Source organism: Terrapene carolina, unplaced genomic scaffold (assembly GCF_002925995.2).
Source record: "Terrapene carolina triunguis isolate 2854851 unplaced genomic scaffold, T_m_triunguis-2.0 Scaffold89, whole genome shotgun sequence".
Lineage (NCBI taxonomy): Eukaryota > Metazoa > Chordata > Testudines > Emydidae > Terrapene > Terrapene triunguis.
The window spans coordinates 9,013,613-9,034,057 of record NW_020664440.1 but is presented as its reverse complement, the minus strand read 5'-3'; the positions used below and the strand labels follow the sequence as shown (position 1 = coordinate 9,034,057).

At 44.9% G+C, this 20,445-nt stretch overlaps 1 non-coding gene across 1 annotated transcript; it reads right to left on the bottom strand.

Annotated features, from left to right (window-relative positions):
- Positions 1 to 2,406: 2,406 nt before the first annotated feature.
- On the bottom strand, positions 2,407 to 2,596 carry LOC112115916. Its single transcript, XR_002908864.1, has one exon. It is a non-coding gene; the product is annotated as a U2 spliceosomal RNA (small nuclear RNA).
- Positions 2,597 to 20,445: the final 17,849 nt, after the last annotated feature.

Sequence of the window (20,445 nt, the reverse complement as noted above, 5' to 3'; positions counted from 1 at the left end):
GCCAATTTAGATTAAATTTGGTACCTTTATTGTAATTATAGTATTTGTAGGTTAGGTGCATCACTACATTAACAGTTTAACCAATAGGTGTAGCTTTTACATTTTTTAAAACTGTCACATTAAACCAAAGCATCTAAGTGTAAAAAGTGTTCAAAGAATTCTATATGTTGTTTTAGTGTTCAAAGAGAAGAACGACTTGTTACTTAATCTGGCGTAAAACGTGCTGCTCATCTGAAACGATGTATTAAAATGTAGTTTATATTTAAAAAGAAACCCTAAAATCTATTCTAATGGGCCGCCTGACTTCTTATCATGTGCATGTATTAATATTGCTGTGTAAAAATTCTGTATCAGAATAATGGCAGTATATCATTTGATTTATTTTAATATTATAGCATTATTTTTGTCACTTTGGTCTTCAATTTTTATTCCATGTAAACTGCTATTACATATATCACAGACCAAAATTAGCAAAGTTCCCTAAAAGTAGGTCCATAAAAGAGTACACACTTTTATATATTTCTAAGGAAACTCCATGGTTCATACACGAAGAGCTCCCTAACGCAAGTTTCCAGCAGATTCTTAGCTGATGTGACCTGAATAACGGGGAATTTTCTTGGCGCTAACATCAAGGCATTTGCTAGGCACGTGCCCCCAAGGGTCTTCTTAAGCTTGTCAGATATATGTAGAGTGTGATTTTTATGAAACACCATGCAACTTGTCAATGTCTATGGTAAGAATTCCTATAGTTTGTGTGAGTTTCTCACACTTGTCTGCCACCAGTTGTGTATACAGACCCAGAAGGAGAAAAAGGGAGCCATTCATCTTCCAACAATCAGTTCCTTTTCTGCTGCTCCGCTGTTCTGAGACAAGTTGTGTTCTGGTGTATTAAAGCAAAGTGTGTTAAAGTTAGAGGGGATGGGAAATACCTTGGCCTCTTCAACAAATACCTTTCCATGCACTGTCATGGACCCCCAGGAGAGGAACATTGTGGTCTTGATGCTCCTCCATTTCTTCTGTGTGGAGCTTGGATGGAATGGAGAAGGGGGAGCCCCTGACAGCAGGTTGCATCTCCCCGATTCAAAGCTGTCTGACATCAGTACAAGTTAGTTGTCATCCCCCTTTGGAAGCTCCCAGTGGAATATTGGGTGTAGCTGAGAGCTCTACTTCATGCCGCCCTCCTGTTCCCCTTACAGTGGGGTTGGGGTAGCTGGTACAGGATTTCCACCCCTGCAAAACAGAATGCTCCACCTGCCTCATTTGAGTAAAGTGGCCTTAGTAGACTAGAGAAACTGTCCCTGTCTGTGTTGGAGTAGATTATGGTGGTTCTGGTTGTGTGACCACTACGCATCACTTCAGACCATCAAGGTGTCTGCAGTTTGTTAGTCGCCCCGGAAGTACAGCCATCCTATTTATTTCCTCATCAGTCTTGCTGTAGCACTTCAGAGACCATTCTATCTCCTAATGCGAGTCAAGACAGGGCTTCTGCCTTCAATTCAATCCTCCTGTAATGTGTATGTTATTTAGCAAGGGCATGTGCTCGAGGACCTGTGCATTGAAAACACACCACTGTTTTGTTGCTCTTCGATAAATGATTTTTGACTCAGCTTTCATATTTTAATGTACAGTTGATACCTGATTTAATGTGATGCACCTAAATGATACTACGCTACAACTTCGGAGGTGAGTGATTTTCCAGATTTAAGGAGGAGATCCAGAAGCATCAGCCTACAATAAACATGGGAAACAAATAATTGGTTTGGTAGCTATGGAGCTAATCAAATGACAGAACGTAGACATAGGCAGCATTTCACATAAACCATGCGTGTAAGAGGTAAAACTACCTTTAAAAATTGGTTAATGGTACTTAATATACCCTTTGCTGACTGGCAATCACTTCTTACTGACCCTGGTACAAAGGGTTAAGGAGACATTTATACTTTTTTTTTTTATAAGAACAGATTTAAAAATTTTATTAAAGCTAATGTTAAAAAATTATATAATACATAGATTGAGAAGTGTGTCTGTACATCTGGGTAGAGTGCTTAGATTATCCACAAATACAAAGTTTGTTTTTAAAGTCATAAGATACATATAGTGCATAATCAGCAATAACCCAAATTTAGGTGAATAAATTTAAGAATACAGTTTAGATGTTTAGCATCCATGCATTCAGGTACATTACTCATGAAAAAAGTTATACAGAGAGTTGGTGGCGGAAAGCAAAATATATCAATGAGTGAAGATTGTCCCTCAGTAATTGAGAATTTAGAATAGGTTGTCTATTTAGAGAAAAAACAGTCCACCAGGAAAGTATTTACTTTCCCGCTTTAAAGAAACCATACAAAATCAGCATCTTCACAGTGAAACTCTTTCTGCTTTTCTAACCAGAATATTCTCCCCAAAAGGAGATGCACCGTTCCCAGAGGCACTGCAATACCAGGTCAATGCATGCTGTGGACAGAGCAAGCTCTTATTCCAGCCTCCTGTTTCAAAAATCAATTTAATATACAGTCCTCAAATAAAGGACATATCAGATATTAAGCTGATAAGAACAGATTTAAAATTTTTATTATTAAGCTAATGTTAAAATTATATAATACATAGGTTGAGAAAAGAGTGTCTGTACATCTGGGTAGAGTGCTTAGATTATCCACAAATACACAGTTTGTTTTTAAAGGCATAAGCTACATATAGTGCGTATTCAGCATATTCAAATCTATGCCAGTTGAGAGGAACTAGGCGTAGAGCCAGCAAAGCACGGAATGATGGCAACATTTGATACATCAGCAAGTGCTTACACTTTCTTTACCACAAAGCCAAGAAACAGATCTGTGGATTACTGGGTGCAGCCAGAAGGTGGAAGAGTCCCTTACCATGTTCTACCACGATAAAATCCCTTACTCATACTTCCAAAAGAATCGGCTACTCCCAGTTGTAAAGGGATGATCCAAGAGCAAGGACTCTCCTAATTAAATAATTGCCATAACATGCTCATTCAGAAAATCAAAGCTCCACTCTAGGAAGTGCAATGTCCCAAGCGTAGCTCAAGTAAAAGTCTGTCTTCCCACAGTTGTATCCCCCAAAAGTATGACAGCAGAAGGGAGAATTCAGAAGGGGCGCACTCATGGCCTTGGCTAAGGATGTCATAGTTGATGGCATCAACTATTATTCCCAAGTCAGACCTCACTGGCATATAAAACAATGAAGGACCTTATCCTTCATTGTCTTGCATTTTGTATAGCCACCTTACACCTACTTTGCACTTGTTAAGATGCTGCCCAATCGGAACAGGACTGTTCTATAACCATTTTGCATCCACGTGGCACAGGTGTAAATGACTATACAACACAGAGGAAAATCAAACCTGAAGTCTCTGAGGGTCTTAATTTGCTCTGCCGTTGTAGGAGGGATCTTTGTAAATCTTTCAGGTTTGAATAATTTGGTGAGAGTCCAACAGCCTTAAGGGCATAAGCGTTCAAATCCAATAGATGGATTAGTTTTGTTTTTGTTTTTCTCTTCGTGGGCCTGATTCTGCCAGTGTAAAGGCTAACTCTAGGCCAGTCAGCCTTTGAAACCAGGGGCCAAGTCCTGCTGATGTCAGAGTAGCTCCACTGAACTCAGTAAAGCTATTGGCAATACACATAAGGTCAAGGAACCGAGCCCAAGGCTGCAGATGACAGTAGGCTTCAGAAATCTGGGGCCTGCGTCTCCATTCCTTTATGCTAGTTTTACACAGGTGTAACTCCATTGACTTCAATAGCATGCTGTCACCTCAGTGGAGTTACCCCTAGTTTACGCTCATGAGAAGAGAATAGGTCCATGGCACCCCAAAAATATACTGTAGTCTATGCACATATCCAGGCAGTCTTGGACTATTATTTCTTACTGAGCAGTGATACTGTGCGCAGAGCTGTGACAACATACAAGAGGACACAGGGCCTGCATCTCATCGCACACTCACATAAATAAGGAGTAACTCACCTGAAGCCAATACTCCCATTATGTATCAGTGTGAGCAAGTGGACAATTCCGTGCAAAGATTACTAGAGATCTGTCCATCAGATAGAAATCCTAGTAGATTTTATCACACAGAAGCAGAACAACCTCTATAGTTAACTCATGCCAATTAACTTTTAATGGGATTAGAGATTTAGCCGGGTAATGAGACCATCCATAATTATATTAGATAAGGTTGTAGCAATGTATAGGGGCTCTAAACTCTCACGTTTCAGAGCCAATCACTTACTAATTATGGGGGGGTTGGGAAGATGTGTCTAATTCCATAATTATCCATAACAGAGTTTCTTGCACCTTTCTGTGATGCATCTTGTTCTGCTCATTGTCAGCCACAGGAAACTAGACTAAATGAATCACCAGTGGGGTATAGTAATTCCTATGTTCCCATGCCATGGAATATTCACTCTGTGTTATTACCATAACCCTGATTTTAGCCACTTGAGCCTTGTTAATTCACACATGTTAAATGAAGGTTGGTTTGGCAGGAATAAGCACTTAACATGACTGTTGTAGATAAAGATATGGCTTATTCCACTCAAATTCTTTCCTAAACTCTGCCTTAGTCAACATCCTTTACCTGTCCCAGTGAATATTTCATGCATCAACTACAGCTGAAAAGTTCTCTCTGCAGTGGAACACCCCCTCACTTGAAAACCATGACACACTTCAATTTTGCTTCATCTGACACCAGCAATAACAGGTTAGCTAGGTCCAAAAGAAGTATTTCAGAATGTTCACGGTCATGCATTCCCTAGCTGTTTTTTTTACCTGAGGGCCATATCAAAATTTAGCCAGCAGGGGCAATGGGATCGTGGGTAGCTAGCCCTGCCATTAAGGCGTTGCTTCAGACTTTTATGCTACACTATTTGCCTTGACATAACACTGGGTAAAAATTCTAGGCCAGGACTATCTGCTTCTCAGGGCTGTGTCTGCAAGGAAGGCCCCCATCTTCCCCTGTGATAGATAATTAGTTCTTCTGACAGTATGTCTTTGTGTGTTACTGTGCCTTTGTTTATGATTTGGATATGTTCATTAACAGGGGAAGGAGGAAAAACCCCAAACCTGCTTTGTCAATGGTAACTAATCTTGACTTTTGGAAAAAAACCTGCGGTCTATTTATTTTGCACTCTAGTGGTTGGCTTTTGTAGCTTAACTGAAAGCTTGAAAACGACCAGATCCTACTGTCTTATGGTTTGACTTTCATTGTAATATCAGTGATGGGCTTAGAAGGGCCTTCTTGGGCAAGTTAAGAGGTGAATGCCAAGGCAGTGGAATCATAACGTATACAAGATCTGGATTTGATTGCCTTTATCTAAGCAGGAGGGGATGGTCTGTGGTGGACAGCCCATTTGCCTGGGCTTCTGGAGACGTGGGTTCTATTCCCAGTTCTGTCACTGACCTGCTAAGTGAGTGTATGCAAATCATTTAATCTCTGTACCTCAGTTTACCCATCTGTAAAATGGGGGTGATGCTACTACCCTCCGTTGTGGCATTATGAGACCTACTGCTGGAACGTGATCTATAACGGCTAGGTAGGATTTGAAGGACTTCTGCTGAATTTACCCTTAGGGAAATTTACTTACTACTTTGTCAGGTTCCAGCTGTGAATAGTGTTCCCATTCCATGTCTCTCTCTGTAATTAAAAAAAACAGTGGGGCTAGAATGTCAATTCCTCTCTCTTTGGACAAAACCTACTGGCAAATCTATGGCCTCTTGCACAGCTCCAGGAGTAAACCAGATCATGGCTTAGAGGGTCACAGTCTGTTCCCTGCTTCCCCCCCCCACCCCCCCATTGCCTTGCTCCAGAAGGGAGCAATGTAAGCCAGCCCCATGCCTTGTGCAGATTAGTTCCCCTGCCACTGAGCTGGTACATCAGGGGAAGGGGAGTAGAATATGGAACCACCCTCCTCTCCCCCATGTGCTGTGATATAGCCCATGTCAGGGAGTAGGATATAAGGGGGCACCTTTCACTCTCTTACTTCCCTGACCAGGCACATATAGTGGGTCACAACCCTCACCTCTTAGCTTGCACATTGTCCTGAGCTTTATATATTCTTGTTACTGACATCCCAGTTCTCTGCAGCATCTATTTATATATGTAACTTATAACTGCTGCAGTTTCCACTTCCCCTCTCAGTTGCCATTACAGCTGCCATATGGACCTTATTCAAGCAACAACCTTCAACTTTTCCCACCTGTATTATCCTAGTCCTGTCACGTCCACCTCATCTCCTCAGCCAAATTCTGGCACGAGCTGCACACAGGGACTTTCCAGCAAATCTGAGCCCAGCACAAGGAGAGCAAAGGGGAAGCTGTCTCAGCCCTATGCTGCCTTCCCCCACCTCTACGTGTTCCAGGTCCTCAGATGCACTGGTGCTGCGCCTGGCCCAGCAGGGGAAAGGCTGGGATCTTCAAAGGGGCCTAAATGAGTTAGGTACCCAACTCCTCCTGACTTTCAATGGGCACCTAACTCCCTTTTGGTCCCTTTGAATGTCCCAATCAAGTGATATCTGGGTGCAGCTCTCCTGATCCTGCAGCCAGTGTGACCCCTGGAACAATTCAGAGCAACCTCGTGGCTTCTCTAAGTTGAACCCAGGTGCAATGCTTCCTCCCGCAAAAGAGTCATTGTGGCACAAGCAGATCAGCAGACCACAGCAGCTCTCCAGCTAATCCCCCTTTCCATCAGTTATGCCTCTGACACACACATGCTATGCTAACCAGGAGAGATTAGCATATAGCCAGTGTAATTCCCCAGGCAGTGTGCTGCTGGCACAGAGGAAAGCCTGTTGAGGGGATAGGGAACAAGGATCTGGCCCAGTGAGTTTGCATCTCTACTCTCTTGCACCTGCTTTAGCCATCTACATCTAGGGAAAGTGGGTGTGAAACACTCCCACTGGGTACATGAGTAGAGAATTCTGATTGGGTAGAGTTTTACATCCACTTTGCACCTCAATCTGCACAGGTGTAAGACAGGGGAGCATTAGGACCACGAGGAACCCACTCCACAGGCTTCAGCAACAGGAGTGCAGAGAGATTTCCCAGCGCAGCATCAGAAAGGTATGAGCCCATATTTATATCGTCCACCCCGTTTCTGCAATGGCGTATGTTCACAAGCCCATGCATGGAATCTTCCTAGCTGCAGGAATTTGTTAGGATCATGATAGCTACAGAGCTAGGAATAAGTGGGGGGGAGGGGTGTGAACGACACAGAGGGCTGTTGCCAACTAGAAGGCAGGTGCATTGTAGTGCTGCTTCTGCAGTGAATATGTGCACCTATCCTGGGAGCCACTGTGGGTATGGGGTGACAGAGACCAGGGATCATCCTGAGTTGTGGGCTGTGCACTGGCTAGCGCTGCACGATGGCCAGAGGAAAGGAATTATCCGTCTCTGGCTCTGAAGCAATTGCAGCTGAGCCTAATGAGTGTGGGAGCCATTTGAAGCCCCAGTATGCACCTGCCATGGGAGGCAGAACCAGTGAATCGGTGCAGTAGCTGATTCTTTGCCAGCCTCCCACTGACCTCCTGTGAACTGTCATGCAAAGAGCCCTATGTAGCTGGTCTCCATGCTGCAGGTTTGCTCCTGCCCATCCATCTACCTCCCTGCTTAGTGGAAATGCACCATTTCCATGGCTATGTGTCCTTCGCAGCCACGGAGCTGTGAGATGAGTTTGGCCTATGGACGTTTGCCCAGATCGTTAAAGATATGTAGGTGCCTAACTCCCATTGATTTCAGTGGGAGTTAGGCACCTAAATACTTTTGGGGCTCTGGGCCTTTGTCCACTCAATCTGTTAACTTTCTAGGCAGTTGTGAGTCTTGGTGTCTGCTTCTCACCATAATTCATTAATTTTAAACCTTATTATAGCACATTCAGAGGTACCTAAGAAAACGTCAGTCATGCTATTCAGCTTCTCCACCCTCAAATGTAAATCCTCCTTCGCTGTGGCTATGCAACTGTCTGATCAATACAAAATGACTCTGAAGTATCAAAGCTTATTAATTTATACAGCATCCAAAGTGGGCTAGGTGCTTTGCAAACACACAGGGAGACAGGCTCCCTGCCGTGGGGTGGGGGGAGGGCAGATTTTGAAGTGCTCACGTAGCCCACACACCTCCTGGGTGTGGTGTTCTGTCCTGTCAGTGTTACACTCAGCAGCCACTGTTGGAGCCCAAAGCATCCAGCACCCAACATGCACCCACCATGCTGAGCAGTTTGGGAAATCGGAGCCCACTTGTGGCTGCTGGATCCCTCTGAAAATTCTGACTTTAGGGTGAGATTGTTCCCGTTGACGGCAGTGGGATCACAGTTAGGCCATTGCTGAGCACTTTGGAAATGCCCGTCTTTCTAAGCTGAACAGACAAGGGATGCAATGCAATCAAGGAAGTGAGTGTGATGTCCTCATGCAGTTCCATTTTTGCTTAGCTTTATTTACTCTCCTTCTCACTGGGGAGACAAAGGTGATGGGAGAAGTGAGCTTAAAGGAGGCATCTGCTGGAGGAAAGAGTGAATGTTTGGAGGGCCAGATCAGGAAAACATTCCAGTTGTAGCTGCCACTTCCTAGAGGGTTTCATGTTCCCTGAAAATACATTTTCCAGTTATTATTGCAATAGCGTTGAAATGTTTTTATTTATTCATTTCATTGAATCAGTCTGCTAATGTTTAGATTATTTTGACATTAAGATTATATTATAGAATATTAGTAACCTTCCTCAAAATTATGGAATTTACCATATTTATTACAGGATCTTGTTTTGGAAGCATAATACTGCAGTAGGGGACATTACTCTTAATTCCTTTGTACCTTATACTTACCGGGGAAAGAGGCCAAACAACACATTTTCTGTTTAGCAATCCTTCGCATTTACTGGACTAAGAGCTATATAAATGTAGGCCCCATAGAGAGGACTTAAGGTATGGAGCCCTCTGTTGACAAGATGGGAAGAAACCAATTTAGACCAACTTCGTTTGCATTTTGTTACCCACCACTTTTCCATTAAACTTTTTGTCATTTTGGCTAAAACTTTATTAAGTTTTGAGTGCTATGGTAATGCTAAACAACTATCCTTATTGTATAACAAAAGGACATAAGAATTGTGCTAAATAGTCCATAGGTGAGGCGTCACCCTACCTAAAATCCCAGTCTTGCACAGTTGGGTAGTGGAGCTTGGCCACAAGGAAAAATAAAGCTAGGCTTTCATTCTTTGTGGTGTGGAATCTATCTAGAGGTCTGGTGATGGTCTTAATGAAGAATTAGCTGCTTGAAGAGAGGATGTGTATGACCACTTTTACAGTAGCAGCAGAGCAGACCTGAAAAGCAGAGCTAATTCTTCAAAGAGGTTATATAGATTGGCAGCAGTGGTGATAGCATGGACTCTGGATGCACGACAATGGAGAAGCCACTTCCTGAGGACTAGTCAGACCAGCACCAGCTGCAAAGACAGGGGAGTCACTGGACTGACAGAGAAACGACCCCACAGGCAGGCCAGCTGAGTTGAGCTATCTTCATGGGGCCCTCAAGCACTCAGACATGGGGAGAACTGAACACCAGAGCTGAGCAAGGCAACTGTTCTAGGATAAAACAGGACCAGCAGAGGAGAGTCACCTCTGAATGACCTTGGCTGTCCTAAGACTGACTTATACCATGAGTGGGGTACCTGGTGAGAGCAGGGGGAAGAGCTGAATAACTCCTTGCAAGTTACTGTGGGTTTCTTAATCGTTATTTGAAGACATCAATATATTGAGCTTCCCATATTCTATTGTTTGGGCTCCCTTTCAATAAAAGTTCTCTGTTCCAAAATAGTCTTGAGTACTTGCAAGTAGGGAAGTACTGCCTGTTAAGGGTGACTAGGGAGGGGTTTCTTTTATTTCTTTTTCCCAGAGCGGAAATAAATGTAGGACTGAGGGTGAGGGTCAAGCCAAATTGCTTGTGTTCTTTTCCAAGAAGGATCCCTAAATATTGTGAACCTGGTCTTTATTGCTGCTACCACCATGTATCAGCAAGAGACATGTTACCAAGCTCAGATATTAAATTAACTAACTTCATGGTACTACAACAGCCTGGCCAGAAGTATAGGATTTCCCATGATCAGCTATGTTTCAAACATATTGGATGATCTCAGAATATACCTGTGACAGGGTGTATCAGGCCCAAAGGCCCCCTGCTAGAGGCCTCAGGGTTCTTCCACACCCTGTCCCAGAAAGGAAAAGAGGCATTGCCCCGAAGCAGCTTAGAGAGGCTGTGGGGGAAGCAGCCAATCAGAGAGGCAGCAGGGAGCAGCCAATCAGGGCTACGCAGGGCCATATAAAAGGGGCTGCAGGACACAGGAGGAATCAATTGCTGCCTGGAGCTGGAGGAGTATGAAATGGTGCTCCTGGCTGGCTAACGGACTATAGAACCACAGACCAGTTGCTGGCAGGGACGGGGGGAGCAAGAGGGAACCCCTGGCTGGCTGCTGGGACTTAAACTGAATGCCCTGAGGTAAGGGTGAAGTATTGGTGAGGGTGCAGGGGCTGTGGGGAAGTGGCCTAGGGGAACTGTAGCAGCAGTAGTGAAGAGTTAAATGGGACAGAGCAGCACGTGGCTGCTATTCATAGGGTCCCTGGTGTGATGCTGTATGGAATCTGGGGGACACGTTAGGATATTATGAATACCAATATTGTAAAATTGCCATAAGTTCTGCCAGATATGCCATGTGAGGTGTCTGCAAAAATGTTATAATTTGCCAAGTCTAATAATTTTGTTTATATGGTTGTATCACCTTTGTATTATGACTTATAGATATGTAGGGTATATCTGTACTTGTGCTGTGTTTCTGAGTGACACCCCCAGACAGATTGGCACCAGCACTAGGCCTGCTTGATGGCCCATCAAGGGACATCGGCTGTACAATAAACCCATTGAAAGACCAGGGACTACACCTTATGACTAAGGCTGCGATTCTTTCACAGAGGTTGCAGAAGTCACGGATTCTGTGACTTTCTGTGACCTCCGTGACTTCAGCAGCGGCTGGTGCAACTGATGTCAGGGCCACCCGAGCAGCTGACCCCGGGGCCAGCTGCTTGAGTGCCCCTCGGCCAGCTGCACCGGCCGCTGCTGGAGCGACCCAGGGCCAGCTGTTCCAGCGGTCCCCCGGGCCAGCCGCACCGGCCACTGCTCGGGACGCCTGGGGCCAGCTGGCTCCAGGGACCGCCTGAGCAGCGGCCGGTGCGGCTGATCCCATAGACCACCCAAGTAACGGTCCTGGAGGCAGCCCCGAGGAGCATCTGAGCAGTGGTCCCTGGGGCTAGCCGCACCTGCTGCTGCTCGGGTGGCCCCAGGCAGCTGGTTCCAGGGACTGTGGGAACAGCGGCCAGTATGGCTGGCTCTGGGGAGCACCCGAGGAGCAGTCCTGGGGGTGCCCTGAGGACCGTCTGAGCAGCAGTGGTCATGGGGCACCCGGAGGCTGTCCCAGAGAGCAGTCCCTGGGACAAGCAGCCGGGGGACAGTCAACCCCCAGCACTAGAGCAGGGCCCCCCAGCAGGGGCCCCCCCAGAGCAGTGGGGCCCCAGAAGTAGAGATTTGGTGGGGGTATTTTTGGTAAAAGTCATGGACAGGTCACGGGCTGTGAATTTTTATTTATTGCCCGTGACCTGTCCATGACTTTTACCAAACATACCCGTGACTGAATCTAAGCCTTACTTACGACTCAGCAAGGCATGCAGGGGCCTGCCTATGGCGAGAACTTTAAGGCCTTTCAATGCCATGTGCTATGAGTTTGTGTTTGGAACAAAGGACGTACCAGACACACGACAAAAGACTATAAAAGACAGCTGCATGTTCTCCATTTTTTGTCTTCAATCCTGCTTCTTACCTCTGGAGTATCCTTCCTACAAAGGACTGAATGACCCATGATGTGCTCCAGAGGGACTTTCAAGCCATCAAACTCACCAATACTGCTAAGAACCTGATATATGGACTTCGAAGTCTCTGTATGTATGTGACTGCTTTACCATTTAACAACTCTCTTCTTGTTCTTTCTTCTTTATAATAAACCTTTAGTTTTAAACACTAGAGGATTGGCTGGCAGCGTGGTATTTTGGGTAAGATCCAAACTCATATTAACCTGGTATTGTGGCTGACCCTTTGGGATCAGAAGAACAGTTTGTATAGTGAGCAGAGTTTCAAATACCTTCTCACTGTACTGGATCTAGGTGCTGATTGGGAGCCAGAAAACTGGAATGCAATAAAGGGGATTGTGTGATTTATTTTTTTTTTTTATTTTATTTATTGTTATTATTTTGCTTCTTGATAACCAGTGTGGGGATCAGGAGCACAGTTTTTGACTGGCTGGGGAGTTTAACTTCAGTGTTACTCCCGAGACTGGTGGGTATCTGCTCTCCTTTTTGCGGTCTGCCCTGGCCTTGGCATTTCTAGTGAGAGCTGCCCTAGGCACCACTAGGTCAGACCTGGGCTGGGACTCAGAATAATGGGCAGCCTGGATTCCCCCCACCAGCAACAGGGCAGTGGCCTAGCACTCAGAAAGGAGACTGAAAACCCCTGAAGAGGGTTAGTGGTACTGGACTTTATTGGACTCTGATATACCCTTGAAAGGGGACTTGAAATTGAAAGGCACAGAGAGGGTGAAAATATCAGCTTCAGGGAGGAAGCCCTCGGGGCACGGCCCCATAGCTGGGCTGGGACTTTGTAAAGACAGCGGGAGTAATTATGGACTGAGTCTGGGGAAGGCTACAGTTGAAGTCCATGTTGAGGACACCCGAAAGGCCCTGTTGGACTCATACCCCTGAAGGGGTCTGCTTGAGTTGTGTTTCACATACAGACTTGTGTGTGACTTGGCCTGAGTCACCGAAGCCACCTGAGAAACCACCGACGGGTCGCTACAGACAGAGAGAGGTGCAGACACACACTCAGCCAGGAGGCGCTCGTGTGAGGTGGGTGCGACCCCCGTTACAATACCTTATAAGAGGCTTTTTACTAATTTGCCATGTCAACATAATGCACCTTAATGATGTACAATACCTGCAAGTCTGACCTCAAACTAAAGCCCTTGTTCACAGCCCCTCTTTAGCGTCACATCTTCTTATTGCTGCACAGATGGCTGTTCAAAAGAAACAGAAGGTGTTCAGAATCCCTTGATTTAAACAAGATGTCTCAGGAGTTTGATCTTGACAACGCGTAATGTGTTTTCCAGCAGGCGTTAGAAGAATCACAAGGAATGGCAGGACTCTTTAAAGACAAAAAAAGGTTTTTTGTAACCAGTTACCAAATTCAGTGAGTAGCACTGTGATCATCATCAATCAGTAACGTGGACCCAGGAATCTGGAAGATTTTAATGCACATCTAGGACAGCATGACTCCTCTGTTCTTTCTCAATGGTAGTTGTGGGTGCTTGCAGAATGCAGAATTAGGCCAATAATGTGCAAGCGGTCATATATATGCCCAATTCACTGGTATGCATCAGCTGCTTTGCATCACCAGAATGGAGCCATAGCATCCTAGAGAAACTGGCCCCAGGCTTGCATGTGGTTTGAATTGTAAAGTGCACAAATGTATCTATTAAATGTTGTGCAGGGTGCAGACCTAGATATAGCCTTGTAAAAGGGATACCATTGGCTTACATAGCAACTCCTTGTTTTGTTCTGGGAGCATACCGCTCTAATGGGGCGGGAGGGCTGAGTCTATTTTGGGGGGGGTTTCTGGACCCCAGACTCCTCAATCAGAGATCTATCTGTGGATAAATTCTGACACAATGTAATGAGACTAGACTGCAGTTCTGCCTCTAGCAGGGAGGGAGCTGCAGGACTATTGGGGAGTTGGCTGAAGAGGAGGAATTTTAAATGCCAAAAGAAGCGATTAACTCTCCCAAACACAGACATGAGTGATCCTTTCCTCAGAGAAGGGAATCCAAGATAGCAGCCCTGGTGGAGTAGGTCCTGCAAGCTGCAGCGCATCTCTCTTGATTGTTCTGCAGTTTGCAATATTCAAGCTATGGCCCTGGTGGTAGAAAGGCAATGGTGCGTTTTCTTGGAAGCTGCAGAATGAATACACATCGGAAATGTTGTGTCTCGTGATCTTTATGCAACAAGTATGAAGGAAATAGAGGGGCACTGTTGGATGGGTTTGAGCATAGGCCTGTTAAACCCAGGGTTGTGAGTTCAATCCTTGAGGGGGGCCATTTAGGGAACGAGGGTACAAATCTGTCTGGGGATTGGTCCTGCTTTGAGCAGGGGGTTGGACTAGATGACCTCCTGAGGTCCCTTTCAACCCTGATATTCTATGATCCAAATAACCACACCTACTGAAAATACACAACGTGCCAGGCCTAGCTACATATACGCACCGCTGCTCTGGTTGGGGTCTGATGGCTTCTAACACCAAGATTGTGGAGAGCACCACTACAAGGCTCACAAATTAAAGGGGTATTATCTATTCCTATAACTACAGGGAAGACAAGCCAGGCCTGTTTTAAGTCTTCTAAGTGCATCACAGTATTGCCTTCAAATAGCTGAAGGAGACATGGGGTAGGGGAAAAATTCCCTAATAGGTATCAGGAAAACTTGGCAGAGGCTGTGGAAAAGGGAGGCAAGGTACCATCAACATGACAAAAACGAACATGCTTAGGAATCCAGTTATTACTATTTGTATTTCAGTAATGCCTAGAGTACCCAACGAAGATTGGGGCTTGTTGTAGCTAGGCACTGGACAAATACACAGTAAAAAGTCTCTGCCCCAAAAAGATTACAGTTCCACTAAACAAGACAAAGTGGGAGAAAGGCAGTCTTATTCCCATTTCACCGATGGGGAACTGAGGCACAGAGACAACTTGCCCGTGGTCATACAGGAAGTTTGCGAAGAACTGGAATTGCACCCAGGCCTCCTGAGTTCTAGGCCAGTGCCTCGACCACAAGACCAGCCCACGTGGATGGGATTAAATCCTGTTTTAACTGTAATGCAGCTTTGCAGATCCCAAGGACGTAGCACAGTTCAGAAACACAGTGAAAATGCCTTGGTTCCAACTAAACAAGCGCAAGACTGAGCTTTTATGAAGCATTCCAGAGCACTAACTGTGTTGCTTTTACACAGAGCATGCAAAAGTATGTTGGGACCCTTTACAGAACAAAGACGAAGACATGGCTCCTGCTGCCAAGAGCTTACAATCAAACAAAACTGCCATTAACTTTAATGGTTGTAGAATCAGACCCACATTCCATTTACTCCTGGGTTGAGAGACCTTCGAACAAAGGCATGAGACAGAGTGTCTGGGGTCTTTAGCACAGTCTACCAGGAAGGCAAACTCAGGGGTGGAACCTTTGGTGGCTGCTTACATGCATTCTCTCTCTCTTATTTTTCCTAGTGATTTCTCCATCAGTAATTTTTTTTTTCTTACTACTTCTGTCCCATGGATGAAGCTTTTAGGGTGAAATCCTGGGCTTATTAAAGTCAATGGCAAAACTCTCCTGGGCTTCAGTGGAGCCTGGATTTCACCCACAGAGCTTGATCCAAAGCCCATTGAAGTCAATGACAAAACTGCTGTAACTTCAGGGGGCTGTGGATCAAGCTCATTTTTACTTTGTGTGTATTACGTTAGCACCTCGGGATTCCAGCCCAGCCCAGGGCTCCTTTGTGTTATGTAAAGAGACAGTCCTTGCCTTGAAGAGCTTACAATTTGACCAGAGAAAGCAGCCCAAGGGCGGGAGAGACTTTGATCCAATGTGTGCTATAGAGATTGGAGAGGGAAACAACTTGTTAGATCATCCAGTCCCTCTCTTGGTCACAATGGGACCATTTCCTTCAGAGTTCTGTCCATGCTGACTTTTAAACGTAACAAGTGATTGAGCATCCTGAGCTTCCCTTGAGAAACGACTGTTTTGCAGCTTAATAGATATTGCTGTCAGGAAGATTTTTTTTTTTCATGATATTCAGCCTACATTTTTTCTTTCTTAATTTCATACCACTGCTCCTAGTTATAGCTCTTGGCACTTACGCCCACAGTCTCTCCCCTTAGTCATGGTTTAGCTCAGCTGTACGTATCAAGCTCTCATCAATCAGTGCATCCAGACCCTGATCCTTTTGACTACTCTTCTCTGAACTCATTCCACTTGGGCGGTGTCGTTTTGGTAATATGGTGCAAAGAACTGAACACCGTACTCCAGGGGCAGGTTCACTAGCGCTGAATAGAGAGGGATGGCTGTTACTTCTGTCCTTTCCAGTGTGATGTAATACACTGGAGGCGTACAGCAATATTGCTCAGCACTAGTATGTCAGGCCTAATGCAGGGAGGGGGAAACCCACTTGATCTACTTCACTCTATCAAACTGCTCAACAGCTTCCCTTCCACCCTCCTCCTCCGAGCGTGAGGGTGACAGATGGGAACAGATTGAATAGTCCGATGGAGTGAGGTAATACGCCACTAAATCATTCCACTTTCTCTCATTGTCAAAAAGCACTGTGCCTTCAATCCTCAAATCTTTGCCTTCGTATTTTTCCCCTTTGGAATTCTTTTACAATATTTTTTGTTAAAATGACTAAGAAGCAAGCAGTAATACTTCTACTATATGAGAGAGTGTTCTAAAAGCTTAGCAAAAAGGAGAGGGTGCCTTGAGAGCTATCGAAGCCTTGAGAACTAATGTTGGGTGATGTCCCCTTTGTTATTTTTCTCTGTTTTTCTCGCGGTTTCAGGCTGGGGAGCACATCTCACTATTGACCTAACCAAAGACAATGGGCCAGATCATCAGTGGCTGTAAAGTGGCCTAACTCCACTGACTTTAATCAATGTACACCAGCCGAGGATCAGTCCCTAGAGTGTTGTTTCCTAATTCTGAAATATGGCAACAAATTATAAACAAAAAAACAAGAGGTTTTTTTTTTCCCCCCAATGGTTGTCTTACATGTTGGGGAATTTACTTTCTCGCTGTTGGGGGGAGAGATCAGAACACCAAAACACACTTCTTTTAAAGTAAGCCACTGCGCATTCTCTTCTGCTGTGTCTGAGTGGATGGCACTGACCACTGCAAGGGTGCTGGAACAATTTGTATAGTGGGGGTGCTGAAAGCCATTGAACCTTGTATATGTGGGAAACCACTTCAAGCCAGGGGGTGCAGCAGCACCCCAAGTTCCAGCCTCTATGGGCCACTGTAAAAAATGGGGACTGAGCAACTCCTGAAAGGCTTCCCAGCTATTTGTCAGATCACTACAGAAAATTACAAGGCCTCTCTTGAATTTCCATCTAAATCTCAATGGGGAGCTCTCATGGGCCAGCAGTATCCAGCCTTGCCTTCATCGCCTGGTCTACCCTCTTAGGCTATGTTATTAGATATAGACGGGAACGTTCATAGGCCTCTGTCACCTGCGATAGGAGGTCTGTTTATGCTTTTGGGGAGAGAGGAGAGTTGTCTTGTGCATCCTTGGAAGCAGAATACCAAAACAGCAGGTGGTGGACCTAGCTGGGCTGAGCAGAGGCAAAGCAGCAGAGCCTTGTTAATGATTCAGCTAGTCAGGGCAGATGACATTGTTAACCTTAAACAGGCTAATTACAGTAACACAGTAAGAACCTGTTCCCTCTCCTCAGGTTGGTTGGCTTTAAAGAAATGCCTGGAAGCCAAGGACAGTGAGTTCAAGAGGAAAAGGGTGGTTTGCTCTCTTTTTGCCTGTATTTATTGCAGACGGAGAATTAGAGACTGGAACTTGTTTTAGGGGCAGACCAAGAAAACGCTCCACAGACACTCCCAAGACTAACCTCCAATTTTGCAGTGCTGATCTCAACACCTGGGAGCTTTAAGCCCCTGACAAGACCCAATGGCAGCAGCTCCACCACCTGAGACTGATGGCCTTTGAGAGCTTGTAGATTGCCACAACCAAGGAGAAACGTGTGAGGCATAAAACTGGAAGCCGCTCACGTTCATCTACAATTGTCTTCACCTCTGGCACTTGCAGACAGGGCTGCAGCTCCAAAATTGGTCTTTGGCCCCATCTCAGGACTCACAATAAGTGACCGTAGCTCATCTGTCAAACTTGATGGGAGAGGCCCTCATCATCGGTCCTTCCTCACTGTATGACTATGGGAAACGAAAACAATGGGCCTGATCCTCATCTGGGTCAGATCAGTGTAGCTCCAATGACTATGCTGAGGATCTGGCCGTGTGACTATTTACATAGATTTTAAGGCCAGAAGGGAACACTCGATCATCTGGTCTGACCTCATGTCTAACTGAGGCCACACAACTGCATCAGCTTACTCCTGTCCTGAGTCTAATAGGCTCTAGTCAAACACAAGTTATCTTCCAGAAAGGCATCCAGTCTTGATTATGAAGACTTCAAGAGATGGAGAATCCACCTCTTCCCTTGGTAGCTTGTTCGTTAATCCCCACTTTTTTTAACCTATAACATGTTTATTTTAATTACAAAACCAATAACGCAAGCCAGAAGTTTCAGGAAAGGATTTTCTTTTATTCGTCATTCCTTGTGAAGGTTTCTGGCTCTAGATTTCCACTTCCTTGCAGTGTACTATGCTGACTGCCTAAGATCAGCTGGGACTTCATAACTTCCTCATATCCTTACAAGATGATTTTAAAAGTTTCCCACGCTAACTGCTGAGTGTTATCAACCTGGACACAACACAGGTGAAAAGTGTGAACCAAAGGGAGCAGTGATGCCTTCAAGAGCTCTCCAGTAAAATTTCACAGTATAAATGTGCCTGACCCACAAAATCAAAGGAGCTACAAGTACTGAGGTCATTACATACAAATAAAGATGCAGAGAAATGCACATTTAAAAACGGTTTAGCTTTACTTTCATAGTTAGTTGATGAAACCCTGCCTAGTGACCAGTAGCTCTCTGTGTTTTAGAAAGATGGGTAAAGATCATTACAGATAGGGAAACTGAGGCATGGGATAGTTAATTGACTTGTACAAGGTCACATAGGGCCTGATGTTCAGAAGTGCTTAGCACCCAGAAATCTGCTCAGACCCTTTGAAAATCAGACTTTTAGAGTCCAATTCTGCAATCCTTAGCTTGGACTGTTGTATGCGTAAGGATTACTGAATCACTCAATATTTGAGGGCTATGGAATTGGGCCCCAAGTCCGTGGCAACTCTAGGTGAGCAAAGACTGCAGGAGCAGGTCTTCGGTGCTTTTGAAATTTTTAGCCAAGTCCCATTTTCAAAAGTAACTTGGGAACTTAGGTCACTTTTGAAAATGGGACTTAGGTACTTTTGAAAATTTCAGCCCTTTAGTGCAGTAGTAGTGAGAGAAGAGTGGCTTGAGCATGAGTGGGAGCCAGGAACTCCTGAGTTTTAATACGTGGTCTCAAATAATAATGCCCCCTATGGCTTTGAACCAAGCAAGTCAAGACAGATATTTAAAACCATTCTCTAATTATGGATGCTCCAATTTTGGGGGTGACCAACCTTAGACACCTTGGGCCTGATTTTTTTTCTGAGCCTGACTTTAATTGGAGTCTTAGATACTTATCTCTTAAAAAAAAAAAAAAAAAAAACAGGCCCAAGGTGGGTCCCCAAAAATCAGTAATTACTTTTGAAAAAGTTAGCCTGAGGGACTTCACAAAAGAAATACACTGACTCCAGTCTTCATGAAGGAAAATCTTTGTAAAGGTACAAAAGTGCACAATGACATAAGGAAACCAAGCTTTTGTGATCTGTGTTGCACTGTGGCAACTTGCCTCACTTAGAGGCTGCTGTTTTCAAACTTAATTAGCTTGATTGGCTGCATATCTAGTGATCTTTATTAAATGTACAGTAATCCCCTTTATTAGGCAACCGCCTGTCTTAAGAGACCACCCAAAATTACCTCTTTTCCCCCACTGGGTACAATTCTATTCCATCTTTATTAAGAGACCACTTTTGTTGAGCAACCAATTTTTGTCACTCCCTTGAGTGGTGGCTAAGACCGGTTTCATTTTTCCTGGGCCTCATTATAGTCTTTGACATTCTGAACAGTGCCAGCATCCCAGCTTTCTGCCTCAGATTATGCATCACAATAGTCTATTTTTGTCTATGCTTGGTTGGGGGGGGGGATTAGAAATTAGAGCCCCAGTCACATTGATAATCTATTTTATTTTGCAACAGAGCTGTCGACTTTAAATAAGGGTTTTTAAGGTGGGATTTATACCTGTTACCAGCTGAGCTGAAATCTAAACAAATACAGTATCCTGAGATATTTTAGATTGATGCTCTCTGAGGCAAAAATATTCCACTGTCAAAGCTGTGAGGCTACTTCTGTAGTGAGAAGCTCCAGTGGGAATTCTTGGCTGTGGGACGGGGCCAGGGCCGGCTTTAGGCCAATTCCCCCGAATCGGGCCCCGCGCCCAGTGGCAGGGACGCCCAGAGTGGGGGGCAAGTGCCAGAGAATCCCTTCCCTGGCTAGAGCCACCTTTTTAATTTTTACTCACCCGGCGGCGCTCCAGGTCTTTGGC